Source organism: Mus musculus, chromosome 7 (assembly GCF_000001635.26).
Source record: "Mus musculus strain C57BL/6J chromosome 7, GRCm38.p6 C57BL/6J".
Lineage (NCBI taxonomy): Eukaryota > Metazoa > Chordata > Mammalia > Rodentia > Muridae > Mus > Mus musculus.
The window spans coordinates 3,139,421-3,154,657 of record NC_000073.6 but is presented as its reverse complement, the minus strand read 5'-3'; the positions used below and the strand labels follow the sequence as shown (position 1 = coordinate 3,154,657).

The following is a 15,237-nucleotide window of genomic DNA, read 5'->3' as shown; positions in this document are numbered from 1 at the left end:
TATGACTTTATTTTTCTGTGTGTGTATGTGGGTACATCTGTGCTATGTGTGCATGTGGACACCAGAGAACAGCTTGTGGGAGTCAGTTCTGTCTTGCCATGTGGGCTTCAGGCTTGAACTCAGGTCATCAGACTTAGTAGCAAGTGCCTTGACTAGCTGAGCCATCTTGCCATCTTTTTTTTTTTCCCCCAAAACACAGTTTCATTATTTAAACTAGGTTGGTCTCCAGCTCAGGCAACCTTCCTGTATTGACCTCTTGAGTGCTGATTGTAGTGCATGCCACCACACCCAGCTAGATGGCCTAATGCTCAATTCCTATAAGATTCAGAGACATGCTGGGTATGATGGCTGATACCTGAAACATATTTCTGGTAGAAGGATCACAAGTTTGAGGTCAGCTCAGCTTTCATGGTGATGCAGGGAGGGAATATCAAACAAGCAAAAAAAAACAAGTATGGGCTGGAGAGATGGCTCCGTTATTAAACTTGCTACAGTACCTGGGTTTGATGCCCAGCATTCTCGTTGATGCCCAGCATTCTCGTGGTGCTTCAACTCTCTGTTACTCTAAGGGATCCAGCACTTCCTTCTGGCCTCTGCAGGCTCCTGAAAGCATGTGGTGCATGTACATACACTCAGTTATACACACACAAAACCAGAAATAACATGTAGAGACTGGGTGAACACAAAATTTACTATTGAAACTTTATCAAAATGTGAACTTTTTCTGCTGTGATGGGTGGGCATCAGAGCCAGAGACTTGCATCTTCCATGTAACTGCTCTATTCCTGAGCTGCACTCCTACCCTGTTTATATATCAGAAAAACAAGTATGATAATCAAAGGAAGGTTGATGTATTACTGTCATCTCAGAACAGTAGGCTAAGGCAGGATAATGCCCGGAGTTGAAGACCAGCTTAGACTATGTAGTGAGACCCAGTTATAAAAAAGGGCCTGAGATAGATGGCTCAGTTGACAAGCATAAGGCCCTGACAAACATCAGATCCCTGGCTGTTCTAGAAATTACTATGTAGGACAGACTGGTCTCGAACCCACAGAACTCAGATATCCACTTGCCTCCTAAGTGCTGGGTTAAGGTCATGGTCCAGCATATCTGGCCTTAAGCTGGGTCATTATGTCTTGTTCTCATCTGAACACTAGCCACACTGCCTGTTTTAGTTAGGGTTTTGGTGTTGTGAACAGACACCATGACCATGACAACTCTTTTAAGGACAACATTTAATTGGGGCTAGCTTACAGTTTCAGAGGTTCAGTCCATTATTATTAAGGTGGGAGCATGGCAGCATCTAGGCAGATGTGGGGCTGGAGGAGCTGAGAGTTCCACTTGTTCCAAAGGCAGCTAGCAGAAGACTCACTCCCAGGCAGCTAGGATCAGGATTTTATACCCCACACCCACAATGACACACCTACTCCAACAGGGCCACACCAATAGTGCGACTCCCTGGACTGAGTTTATAGAAGTCATCACACTGCCTTTGTGCATGGCCTTGCATTATTCGGTGTTCTTCTGCACCATGGTCCTCACTTTCTTGTTGCTAATCAATCCCTCTGGCTCTCCTATCACTTCATTGTCCCTTCTTTCTCATCACATCTATTTCCTGCTTACAAAGCAATGGTGGGGAAGGGAAAGCCCATCTCTCCTGGTAGTGAATGGGTCCCTGGTAGTGGTTCTGGGTCCCTTCGGATATTGGTATGGTGTATTCAGAACTGGGCAATAAGGAGCCTTTGCTAAACCTTACTGCATCCACAGGGGCTTTTCCTGGAATGGCTCAAGAACAGCAACACTAATGGTAATGACCACAAGAACAAAAATAGGCATTACTTAGGGAGCTGTCTCTCAGGAGACTGTCTCAAGGAGTTTACATGGACCATTTAATTTCCAGTGTGATTATCTTTATGCACATGGAATGCACAGAACACACATTCTTGACACATATTGTCTTGATTTATGGAGGTTTTAGCTTTTAGTTTTTCAGCTTTATGAAGGCACAAAAGCTATCCATACAACCATAGCTTTTTCAAATCACAGTAGTGTAAACGTGTGTACACACACACCTACTGATTTTTCAATTTTATATGGTGTGAAAGTGTATCTGTGTAACTATTGATTTTCAGCTTTGTAATGGTGTGAAAGCATGTTCAATATGACCACTGATCTAAAATGTCAATATGGAAGCTTTGAAAAGCAGACCCAGTATGACCACTGGCTTTGTCAACTCTGTGAAAGCACACCCAACACAGACACTGATTCTCAGCTTTACAACAGCACAAAAGTATAGCAAGTATAACTGATTCTTTTCCACTTTATGACAGTGCAAAAGCACTTCCATACCATCACTGATTTTTCAACTCTACAGTGGCGTGAAAATAGGTTCGATATAACTACTCATTTTTAACTCTGAAAAGTTCTGATTTTTTTTTGTTTGTTTTTGTTTGGTTTTTCGAGACAGAGTTTTTCTGTATAGCCCTGGCTGTCCTGGAACTCACTCTGTAGACCAGACTGGCCTCGAACTCAGAAATTCTCCTGCCTCTGCCTCCCAAGTGCTGGGATTAAAGGCTTGCGCTACCATGCCCGGCCTAGGTTCTGATTTCTGAACTTCAAGATGGTATGACAGTGTACCTAGTATAATCATAGAATAATAGACTCTTCAATATCACAATGGTGCTAAAGTGTACTCAATACAACCACTGATTCTCACTTTTGAAACAATATTTTTCTTCTTGTTCTTTTTGTTTTTGAGACTGGGTTATGCTATGTAGGTGAGTCTGGAATCTGGTATTTTGCTCAGGCTAGCCTTGAACTCTAAATCTTCCTATCTCAGCCTCTTGAGATCACAGGCACTTGCTACCACACCTGGCCATTAGTCAAGAAATTATGTGAGACACTCAACATTTTATTATTTTATTACTGAATAACTGTGTTGGATTTTGCCCAGGCTAGAGGGTGTGTTCTCAGAACACTGAGGAAGGTTGGGTTAAAACTGTGGTGCTTGATTAGCAAGGTGTCTTAAATGCATTTTCAATTGCTTTTCTTCAGTGTATGATAAGTTTATCAGGGGTGGTGAGCAGCTAGTGAGTGCCACAGAGAGCAAAGGGGTGGGACAGTAATGTTAGCTGGCATGGTACATTGCCAAGTCTTTTTAAGATTTATTTATTTACCATATGTAAGTACACTGTAGCTGTCTTCAGACACTCCAGAAGAGGGCGTCAGATCTTGCTACAGATGGTTGTGAGCCACCATGTTGTTGCTGGGATTTGAACTCCGGACCTTTGGAAGAGCAGTCAGGTGCTCTTACCCACTGAGCCATCTCACCAGCCCCATTGCCAAGTCTTAAGGCTGTCTTTCCTAAGAGTGTCACATGAGCAGGGCTGCTCCCTAGAATGAGCCTGAACTGTAGTAAATGGTGAAATAGTGTTGGTGGGCTTCTATGAATTTATCAACCAACTTATTCAGTAAAAATGCCAGTATGGAAGGATGTGACCACTAAGAAAAGTGATGTTTATAACTCTCCCAAATTCACCTCTGGAAAATGAATGAACATGGAAGGCTGGCTTAAGATAAATTACTCACCAAAGAAAGAAAAGATGTATGCCAGAGGCCTTGGTAAGCTCTTTGTAGTCAATGCTTTCAATGTTTGTGAGTCTTCGGATGTTCTCTGGGATAGCTTATATTATTGTAAACCTTCCCACACTCCTTTACACCATTTTGCCGTGTGAATTTTCTCATGCTGTCTAAGCTGGTGGCTATGACTAAAGACCTTCTCACATTCCTCACACTCACGGGTTTTCTCTCCAGTATGAATTCTCTCACATTTAGGAAGGCTTGATCTGTATATAAAGGTCTTCCCTTAGTCCTTACATTTCTAAGGGGTTTTCCCCAGTGTGAATTCTCTCATGCTGGGTGACGTGATAGCCACAATTAAAGACCTTCCCATATTCTGCAAATTTATAGGGTTTCTCACCTGAATGCTCTCTCTTGTGTTTAACCAGGCTTGAAACCCATTAAAAGGCTCTCTCACATTCCCTACATTCATGTGGCTTCTCCCCAGTGTGAGTCATCTGATGCTGAGTGAGGTAGTTGGTTGTAGTGAAGGACTTCCCACACTCTTGGCACTCAAAGGGTTTCTGACCTGTGCAGATTCTCTTATGCTGACTGAGGTTGGAAATACAAATAAAGGCCTTCCCACAGACTTTACATTCATAGGGCTTATCATCACTGTGGATTCTCTTGTGTTGCAGAAGTTTATAGAGATGGCTAAAAGTCTTCCCACGATCTTTACACTCATAGTCTCTCTCCCTAGTATGAAGCTGCTGATGCAGACAAGATTCATCACCTCGTCTAAAGGGTTCCCCACAGTCTTTAAATAAGTATAGTTTTTCACCAGTATGAATTTTCTTATAAATTACAAAGCTCAAACCCAAAAGGCAGAAGGCCTTTCCACGGATGTTACATTCATGAGGTTTCTCCCCAGTGTGAATATTTTGGTGTTGAGTAAACTGATTATGCCACAGGAAGGCTTTCTTACAGTTTTTACATTCAGAGGGCTTCTCACCAGTGTGAATTTTCTGATGCCGACTAGGCTGAGTCCCATGACTAAAGGCCTTCCCGCAGTCCTGACATGAGAAGAGGCTCTTCTTTTGAGGTCTCACAAATAGTATTTCTGTATTGGTGGGTGTTGTTCTAGACCAGTCTGTTAAATCATTGACATCTTTTCCTCCAGAGCCCTGTGGTTGGTCAGACTTACCCTCACCAATTCTGTCAGGGTGAGGAGATGCACTTTTGTTATTTGTCAACATCTCAAAAGCTCAGTCCATAAATGCTTCTTCTAATAGCTAAATTGTTGGCCTCATGAGATGATTCCATATTTGAAAGAAAAAATAATAAGAAAGCAAATTTATTTATTTTAGGTGTATTCATATTTTGACTGCATTTCTGTATGTGCCTTACACGCCTGCCTGCTGCCAATGGAGGTCAGAAGAAGGCATTGATCACCTAGAACAGGAATTACAGATGGTTGTGACCCACCATGTGAGTGCTGGTAACCAAACTACGGTCTTCTGTAAGAACAGCAAGTGTTCTTGACTGTTGAGCCACCATGTGGTTGCTGGGAATTGAACTCAGGACCTCGGGAAGAGCAGTCAGTGCTCTTAACCACTGAGCCATTTCTCCAGCCCTCATTTGTTTCTTTTAAAGGGAATCAGAAGGTAAAACTAAGCACAATTCAAAGCCTTCCCTAGCAGAACTGATTTTCTAGGATCACTGCTGTTAGTGAGGAAACACCATGGGAATTCATGTTAAAGCCAAATGAGAGAGGACACTAATTACTGTGGCAGTGACTCTCTGCTCCAGTAAGTGTAGTGGTTATTCCTGGTTGTCAACTACAATCCAGAATTGGAAGGCTTACCAGTGATCCTAATCTGGAGGCTGGGAGATACAAGTTTCTGACTTGGATCTTGGCATGGAGATCTTGAGGCATAGTGGCTATGAATTCCAGAAGATTAAGACTGGGAGATCTCTGAGTTCAAGGTCATCTGGGATTAAAGGAGTGATGGCACACACCTTTAATCTGGGCTACATCTTCTGCTGGAGGACATTGGAAGAAGGAATATTTACTCTTTCTCTTCTTCGACTGCTTGCCTTGTGCAACTGAGCAACTGATAGATCTTTGAACTCCCATTCACAGCAGTTGCTGACCATTGTTGGGAGTTGGACTACACACTGTAAGTCATCAATACATTCTCTTACTATATAGAGACTACCTATAAGTTCTGTGATTCTAGAGAATCCAAGTAAACATGAAGCAGCTGGACATAGATGGACAGACACATTAAGGTTATAGTTACCACGATGAAACACCATGACCAACTTGGGAAAGAAAAGGATTATTTGGGATACATTTCCACATCATTACTCATAATAGAAGGAAGTCAGGACAGGAATTTCAAGAAGTGCTAGAACTCAGAGGCAAAAGCAGATGCAGAGGCTAGGAAGGGGTTGCTGCTTATTGGCTTGCTCAGCCTGCTTTCTTATAGCATCTAGGAGCCCAGGGATGGTACCAACCTCAATGGGCTAGGCCCTCCCCCATCAATCACTAATTAAGAAAATGTTTTTACAGGTTTGCATACAGCCTGATTTCCTTTTTTCCCCTTTTGAGGCAGGGTTTTTCTGTGTAGCCCTGACTATTCTGGAATTCACTTTGTAGACCAGGCTGACCTCAAACTCACAAAGATTTGGCTGCCTCTGCTTCTTGAGTGCTGGGATTAAAGGCACAACACCACAGCTAGGCTAGCGGTATTGGGAAGGGATGGATTATAGGTCAACTTGATTTAGTTATTCCAGAATCTATACAAGTTTCAAAACACTGTTTGGTATTACATAGCCTAGATGGCAGGGTCTTTCTACATAGGCCTGACATTCTGGGAACACACTGTGTAGACCAGACTTATCTCTGCCTCCCAAGTGACCTTGAACTCACCCCCTCTGCCCCCTCCCCCCATGACAGGGTTTCTCTCTGTAGTCCTAGCCATCCAGGAACTCAAGAGATCCACCTGCCCTTGCCTTCCAAGGACTGGGATTAAAGGTGTGCTCCGCCATGGCTTGGCTAACTAGAACTTTTGATCTTCTCAGAAGCTCTAAAACTACCAGAGTGGTGGTATGATCGAAAATGGCAACAATGTTTCATATACTTTTCTGCTTAGATATCAGGAAATGGAATTGTTTGGGAAGGACTAGAAAGTGTGCCCTTGTTGGAGAAGGTGTGTCACTGGGGGTGTGCTTTGAGATTTCAAAAGTCCTTGCCAGTCTCAATCTCAGACTCTGCTTGCTGTCTGTAGATCAGGATATAGCTCCTGGCTATGTCTCCAGCACCATGCTAGCCTGCCTGCATGCTATCACATTCCCTACCATGATGATAATGGACTAACCCTCTAAAACTGTAAGCAACCCCCTAATTCAGTGTTTCTTTCCTTTTTTTTTAAAAAGATTTATTTATTATTATAAATAATAAATAAATAAATAAAGATTTATTTATTATTATAAATACACTGTAGCTGACTTCAGACTCACCAGAAGAGGGCATCAGATCTCATTACAGGTGGTTGAAAGCCACCGTGTGCTATTTATTTATTTATTTATTTATTTATTTATTTATTTATTTATTTATTAATTATATGTAAGTACACTGTAGCTGTCCTCAGACACTCCAGAAGAGGGAGTCAGATCTTGTTACAGATGGTTGTGAGCCACCATGTGGTTGCTGGGATTTGAACTCCTGACCTTCGGAAGAGCAGTTGGGTACTCTTACCCACTGAGCCATCTCACCAGCCCCAGTGTTTCTTTTATATGTTGCTTTGGTCATGGTATCTCTTTACACAATAGAACAGTAACTAAGATAACCATAATGCACATTTGTCAACATTTCCTTCTCAAACTTTCCCAGTTCCTTCAAAGTGTGAGACAAAATGGATGCTTATCTTCCTTCTTGTTAGGCACTTGAGAGCAGTGACTGCAGATTAGCTAATACAGTCCTTTTGTACAGGAGTGTGCCACTCCTCATTGGTCCTTGTCTTGCTCAGACATCATTCCTTCTCAGTACTGGGGACTGAAGACAGAACTTTCTGTACTCTCAGCAAATGTCACTGAGCTATATTCCTAGCTCACTTAATCTTTTTTTTTTTTTTTTTAAGTACTAATGGTATTTTAAAGAAGTAATCACAGGCTGTAGAGATGGCTCAGTGGTTTAGAATGTTTCTGGCTTTATGAAGGATGCAAATTAGATTCTAGGCATCCATGTTGGGTGGTTCAAAATTAACCATATGTTCACCTCTTGGGGATTTTAAGCCCTTTTCTGGTCTTTGGGTAACAACACAGACATAGGGCATACATACAGACACACATATACACATAAATAAAAAAACCTATAAATTATCCCAAAATTACAAATGCTTAGACCAAAGAAACAAACTAAACTGGCATCTAGGAAGCATTTTCCTGCACCATCAAATTCTTAGAAAAGCAGAACCTACAGGAGGATTTGAACAGTTCTCCAAATGAGTCAGTGCATTAACAGAAGGCTGGTCAGTGGAGAGCCTGCTGTGTGCCCCTAACACATCTTTGTGGAGCAATTCCAGGGCCAACTGCTATTAAGGGAGAAAAGAAAAAGGATGACCTCACAAGATCTTTAATAACTAGATGGCAGCTGACCTTCACCTTACAATTGGAAACTTCTGTCTGGGGATGGTTCCTTTTCAGCAGGCTTGGGAGAGAGAAGAGTACATGGTTGAGACATTAGGACCTTTCTGAAGCTTACACATTTTTTAGAGTGGCTTACAGGCTGTGGTCCAGTTAGTCCAACAATGGCTGTTTACCAGTGCAAAGTTCAAGAATCCAGTTCAACAGGCTAGATGTCTCATCTGGTCTTCTGTACATGTCTGAATTCCCCCAAAGTAGGGTCTAATGCCAGTGAAGGAATGAACTTGACAGAGAGAGAAAGAGCAAGGAGGCAAAGAGTCAAAACTTCCTTCTTCCATGTCTTATATGCTAGCAGGTGTGGTGACTGATCTAAGGAGGGTCTTTCCCCATCTCTAATGATCCAGAACAAAACGTCCCTCATAGGTGTACCCAGCCACTTAGGTTTTAGTTAATTATAGGTGTAGTCAAGTTGTCAACCAAGAATCACACATTTAAATAGGGGGAGGCAAAGATGACTACTAGAAGTAAAAAAAGCATGGTCTTACTGTGGAAGAGCCAATTCTACCAAGTTGTCCTCTGACCTCCACATGTGTACCATGGAACACACAGTCACATGCTAATCATTAAAACAAAGAAACCCACGCCACAAACAAGGGCAAAACTAAAAGCCAACCAAATCTCGAACACACAGCTGTCCAGAGGCAGGAGAAAAAAAAACTATCAGAAAGAATAGTTTATGGGAGGTGACACTAAAATAGGCAGTTGTTTCTTCTACTATGTCTCATGTCAGAAAAGTTTGTTAGGAAATCTTGAAATGGGAATGGAAAGGCACATTTGAGTCTTTCTCTTGTCATTTATGCTGTCTCCTTTCTAGAGAGTACATTTTATAGCCTCACCCAAGATACAGCCTGGTCACTTTTTCTGCGCTTTCTTTTTGGTCTTGGGGATGAAACAATTGTGAAAGTTAAATACATGACATACCACTCAATGAGCAGCCCTCCAGGGCATTAAATGACAGGATTATTATTCCCATGTCCTGCCAGGTACCATTGCTCTGAGGTCAGTGGTCACAGGGTTGAAGGGTAAAGGAGGAGGAAGGTTTGTCAAGTGTTGGTTACCATTCAGCACCTGTGTTATTCAAGAGACAATGTACTTGGTGTCTCCAAATGGATGCCCACCAGTCACAAGTTCAGTCACCTGAAGCCCCACTACCTTGACAGTTGTACAGCTAATGGGGGTCCTACAGAGGAGTGTGCAAGTGAAATAAAATAAGGTTAAAACCCTCAATTATTAGATATAATTTACCTACCTATTTAGTGATTTACTTAAAGCACTGCTTAAAGACCCTTTGCTACTTGAGGTTTCTCCTGGCTACATGGTTCTGCTCCACCTTTGCTTCCTCCTCCTCTCTATCTGTCACTCTCCCAACCCCCTGTCTCACCTTTGCCCTCCATGGTCCAATCACAGGCTTTATTGACCAGATAGAATGGGAGAAGGTTCACATGAGATCGCATGAGATTGACTGCTGGTTGGGCAGAACCTCTCTTGGGGAAGCAGAATATCAGAATTCAAACAGCATCAGGAACACACAACAGTGTAGGAGTACTTATTCCATAGAGTCCCACTATATTTCTGAAGGCCCCAGTGAGATCTTCTTTACCAGGTCTCCAGGTGGTCTGGAGAGGCTGCCACTTCCTGGTCTCTCAGCCCACTGAAAGTCTCTGGAACTGGGAAGCATAAGGCTCCAGCTGGACTGCTGAGCTCCCTTCGAATGGCCGAGGTGACCATGAGAGTCAAGACTGGAATGGAAGATGAGAAGACTAGGTTGGCCATCTTAGGTAAGGATCCCTGGGGAGATGGGCAGAAAAAGCCAGCATGGGCTTGGTCATCCTGCAAGAGACTGCATCCTAAGCCATAATGGTATACTGTGGTGGCACTGGTCTCCAAAAGCAATGGTAGAGTGGTCAGAGAAATAGGCTAGGAATTTAAAATGGGAGTGGATAATTTACGAATGAATGTGTGAATGCTTGTAATGGTCCCATGGACCTGTGGGTAAAGGATTTGACTGAGTGCCCTGTGGGTGTGGGATTCGATTGAGCGCCAACCTGCAGTTCAACTGAGGTCATCTCACCTGAATGGGTAGTCCCCTTCAGTAATAGGAGGTAACCAAGCATGAGGATAAATGTAAGGGTACATGATTCGCTAAAGATACCCTGGACTCAAATAGTGTGTAAATGCAAAGAATGTTTTATTCTGCAGAAGTCCAGCATGCTGGGGTTTCCCATTACCAGAATACAGAGACACTCAAGTAAACTTGCAGGACTGATTTAAAACACATTAGGGAATCCGGGGTATGTGACCTCTATGTTAGTTTGTTGGGTCCATCTCTTCAGACATTCCATTACCAGGGTATGGGGGCTGGACACTTGCTGGGGGATGCCTGGAAACTGCTGCTGACCCTTTTCCTTGCCTCAAGCCAGGTGGTGGGGCAGCTTCTGAGGCCTGGACTTGTCCAGTTCTTGGAAACAGAGATTTAGGCTTAGTCTCGTTAACTGCCAATTTAAAGCCTGGCATGGAATGAGCCTAGCCTTCTTATATACATGTGGATCTAAAGTAAGACCCCTTAAATTGTTTCTGGGGGGCTGCCCAGGCAGACACCTGCTTAAGGGAGAAGCTGGTCTTTACTGCCCCACCCCACGCACCACAGTTGGGTAGGCACATAGAACCTTCTCAAGCTCCTGGTTAGGGAACTCTTCTAATCATGGAGTCTCCACAGTCCCAGTGTGAGACCCAGTCTTACAAGCCATGATGAGCAACATTAAAGGAGGCTTTATGGCTGGCTATGGAATAAAGATGAAGTCCTTTAAATGAAAGACTGTGTGAGATTGACTGGCCTTCCTTTAATGTTGGCTGACCACCTGAGGGAGCTCTAGATTCACGCTGATTAACAGCATCTAAGAGATCTGTTTGAGACTACCTGGCCACTCAGACCACTTCCTAATATACTGATTCATGGTGTTTCTTGGCCTGAGACTCACTAGGATGGTTTTGCTACCAGATACTGGTACCTTCTCAGTCCCAGGTCATATTGACTGCTTGAAGACACCAAGGAAGCACCCCATTAGCTTTCCCCAAGTATGAAAATTTGCCTGTGATGCCACCTCACTACCGGCTCCAACTGCCAGCACCACATGCCTCTGAGGCAGTTGGAAGGCCACTTGATCCTGCTCCTCTGGTGGTATCCACCTAGACACAGTGTTCACTGACCTTTGCAGACCAGTCAACTCTGCCAGACTCAACTACATGGGGATGCTCAACAGACTTTACTCAGCTGCTGAATTCCCAGGTAGAACCCTTTCTGATGTGCCACTGAGGAAATGTCAGCCTCCCCCCACCTCCCTCCAAGAAGGTGACAGCTATCTATGTAACCAGATCAGAAATTCAGCCACACACTTGCCTGGAGAGGAGGGAGAGTCCTTCTATAATTTCAGGGAAATTATAAAGGAGATTTTCTTCTTACAGGCAGACTTATAGGATGAACTGCTCCCTAATTTAGATATGGAACCTTTTGTGGACCAGAGCTGAAGCCCACAACAGGAAGAATAGCCCCTCATATCAAGACACTTGAGGTAACAATGTATCAATAAAGGGGACTTCTTACCTCAGGGACAAAGCAGTTAAAAAAGAAACCAAACCCTACAGGTCCTAGAAGCTATCTGCTGGCCCTGGTCCTCAGCTGTGGCTCACAGAGTCAAGGTAGAGTGAGTCTGGGAAACCAACTAGCAGACCAGACACCCATGCAGACCCAGCCCTGCAGTCCTCTCCATTACTACCAAGAGGGGATGTTTATACTCTGGGTGCCAGGAACTCCCTTCATAGAAACCAGGAGAAAGAAAAGGAACAGCAAATGGAGGGGCTACTGAAAATCAGGAGGCTGGTTGATTATCACAGATAGGAAAATAGTTATTCTAGTGATGTCAGCTCCCAGCCTAGTCTGGCAAGCTTATTAAACAACCCACCTGGAAAAACACCCTACAAAATTCATTGCAAACATATTTTGCGGTCTTGATGTTGCCAGCATGGAGCCAGCAACCTAGCAAAGCCTGTCTGCAGTATGCTGGGAACAATCCTAACCAGGGACCCAAGGTCCACATGCTGACTGGAAAACAGAGGTCCTAGCTATTTACACATGTAGAAGTGGACTTTATTGATGTTCTATGAAGTGAAGGGGACTGAAACTTGCTGGTTGTGGTGTTTGCTTTTGTTCCCCCAGGCTTGGTAAAAACCTTTCCTACCCACAGAGAGAATTAACTTGAAACTCACACACCTTCAGTGTTTAGGTCAAGTAGAGAAAATAGGACTTTCAAAATGACACTGGCCCAACAGCCAAGAAACAGACCTCTTTCCACCAGAAATTCTTCCACTTGTACTTAGAGTGTTGTTATTCTCCTTTTGAGATCATGTCTGGCCACCTACTTCCATTGCTCTCAAAGGTCTCAAGGGAAATCCAAGAGCATGGACACACCTGCCTGCATCAGTTCTTGACAGACTCAGGGTTAGAGTTAGGGTTTTTCCAGGGCGGGGAGGAGGGCAATCTTGTTTCAGGATAGCTTTAACCAATCCCTCAAATAAAAAGACAATAAAACTGAATCTAAGACGAGGTCCTTTAAGGCGGTCATCCTGGGATCAGGTCAACCAGGCTTTGCTCCACTAGTCACAAACGTCTCCTCTCTTTCTCTGTCCTTGGTGTGGGAGTGTTTATTCCAGAAAGATTCCTGCAACACGACTGTAAGAGTGGTGTCATGGAAGCAGGGCTACATATGTTATAAGTATGTCTGCGATATATCACCGTAGAAATTTATGGTGACAGAGGTTCTTCCTGAGGACCCCCAGAGCATTTATTCTGTGATTTTGTAACTGCTTCATAGGCATAAATGATAATGTACTACTAGTCCCACATATGTTACTTCCGCAGATTCTAGCACTGCAAATCTGCACAGGTGTCACAAGTCACAAGCCTAGCCAGGGCAGAATATATGTAGACTGTGCATGTGTACCACTGGGTAAACAACCTACCTCAATTTCCCTTCTGTGTGTGCTGTGTCTATGCATACCATGCAAATACATTATCGTTTCGCTGCTCTACCCTGCTTTAGAGTCTCAGCCTGAAGGTATAATGGAAAAGGGAACTTCAAAATGCATGTCCCAGCATGCAACAACAACTAATGTGCCTAGGTGTATCTGGGAAATGAAGTCCAGGGCTTACTGTCTTCACTAAGAGAGGCTTTCCCAACCCTGCTGGGTTCTCTATGTAGCCCTGGCTGTCTTGGAACTCATTTGGTAGACCAAATTGGCCTCAAACTTAGAGATTCACCTGCCTCTGCCTTCTGAGTCCTGGGATTAAAGACAGGTGTTACCACCACTCGACCATTTTTTTTTTCATGTTAATTTATTTTTTAATGAGATATTTTTTTACTTACACGTCAAATGTTATCCCCTTTCCTTGATTCCCCTCCAAAAGCCCCCTATCCTATCCCCTTTCCCCCTGCTCACCAACCCACCCACTCCCACTTCTCTGTCCTGGCATTCCCCTTCACTGGGGCATTGAGCCTTCTCAGGACCAAGGGACTCTCCTTCCATTGATGTCCAACAAGGACATCTGTTACATATGCAGCTGGAGCCATAGATCCCTTCATGTGTACTCTTTGGTTGGTGGTTGAGTACCTGGGAGCTCTGGAGGTAGTGGTTGGTTCATATTGTTGTTCCTCCTATGGGGCTTGCAACTCCCCTCAGTTCCTTGAGTCCTTTCTCTAGCTCCTCCATTAGGGACCCTGTGCAATGGCTGGCTGAGAGCATCCACCTCTGTATTTGTCAGGCCTTGGCAGAGCCTCTCAAGAGACAACTATATCAGGCTCCTGTCAGAAAGCATTTGTTGTCATCCACAATAGTGTCTGGGTTTGGTAACTGTCTATGGGATGGATCCCCAGGTGGGGCAGTCTCTGGATGGCTTTTCTTCAGTCTCTGTTCCACACTTTGTCTCTGTATCTCCTCCTATGGGTATTTTGTCCCCCTTTCTAAGAAGGACCAAAGTATCCACACTTTGGTCTTCCTTATTCTTGAGCTTAATGTGGTCTGTGGATTGTATCTTAGGTATTCCGAGCTTCTGGGCTAATATCCACTTATCAGTGAGTGCATACCATGTGTGTTCTCTTGTGATTGGGTTACCTCACTCAGGATGATAATTTCTAGTTCCATCCATTTGCCTAAGAATTTTATGAATCCATTGTTTTTAATAACTGAGTAGTACTCCATTGTGTAAATGTACTACATTATCTGTATCCATTCCTCTGTTGAGGGACATGTGGGTTCTTTCCAGCTTCTGGCTATTATAAATAAGGCTGCTATGAACATAGTGGAGCATGTGTCCTTCTTACATGTTGGAGCATCTTCTGGGTATATGCCCAGGAGTGGCATAGCTGGGTCCTCAGGTAGTACTATGTCCAGTTTTCTGAGGAAGTGCCAAACTGATTTCCAAAGGGGTTGTACCAGCTTGCAATCCCACCAGCAATGGAGGAGTGTTCCTCTTTCTCCACATCCTCGCCAGCATCTGCTGTCACCTGAGTTTTTGATCTTAGCCATTCTGACTGGTGTGAGGTGGAATCTCAGGGTTGTTTTGATTTGCATTTCCCTGATGACTAAGGATGTTGAACATTTCTTTAGGTGCTTCTTAGCCATTTGGTATTCCTCAGTCGAAAATTCTTTGTTTAGCTCTGTACCCCACTCTTAATAGGGTTTTTTGGTTCTCTGGAGTTTAACTTCTTGAGTTCTTTGTATATATTGGATATTAGCCCTCTAACAGGTGTAGGATTGGTAAAGATCTTTTCCCAGTCTGTTGGTTGCCATTTTGTCCTATTGACAGTGTCCTTTACCTTACAGAAGCTTTGCAATTTTACAAGGTCCCATTTGTCAATTCTTGGTCTTAGATCATTGGAGTTCTGTTCAGGAAAAATTCCCCTGTGCCCACGTGCT

At 43.6% G+C, this 15,237-nt stretch overlaps 2 pseudogenes across 1 annotated transcript in view; both read right to left on the bottom strand.

The window, feature by feature from the left end:
- Gm29708 (predicted gene, 29708) lies at nt 3,639–4,665 on the bottom strand (annotated as a pseudogene).
- Nucleotides 9,666–15,237, bottom strand: part of Speer9-ps1 (spermatogenesis associated glutamate (E)-rich protein 9, pseudogene 1) — a 16,847-nt pseudogene continuing 11,275 nt past the window's right edge. Inside the window, exon 4 of the transcript NR_001583.3 lies at nt 9,666–10,007. The product of NR_001583.3 is annotated as a spermatogenesis associated glutamate (E)-rich protein 9, pseudogene 1 (transcript). The remainder of the gene's footprint in view (nt 10,008–15,237) is intronic.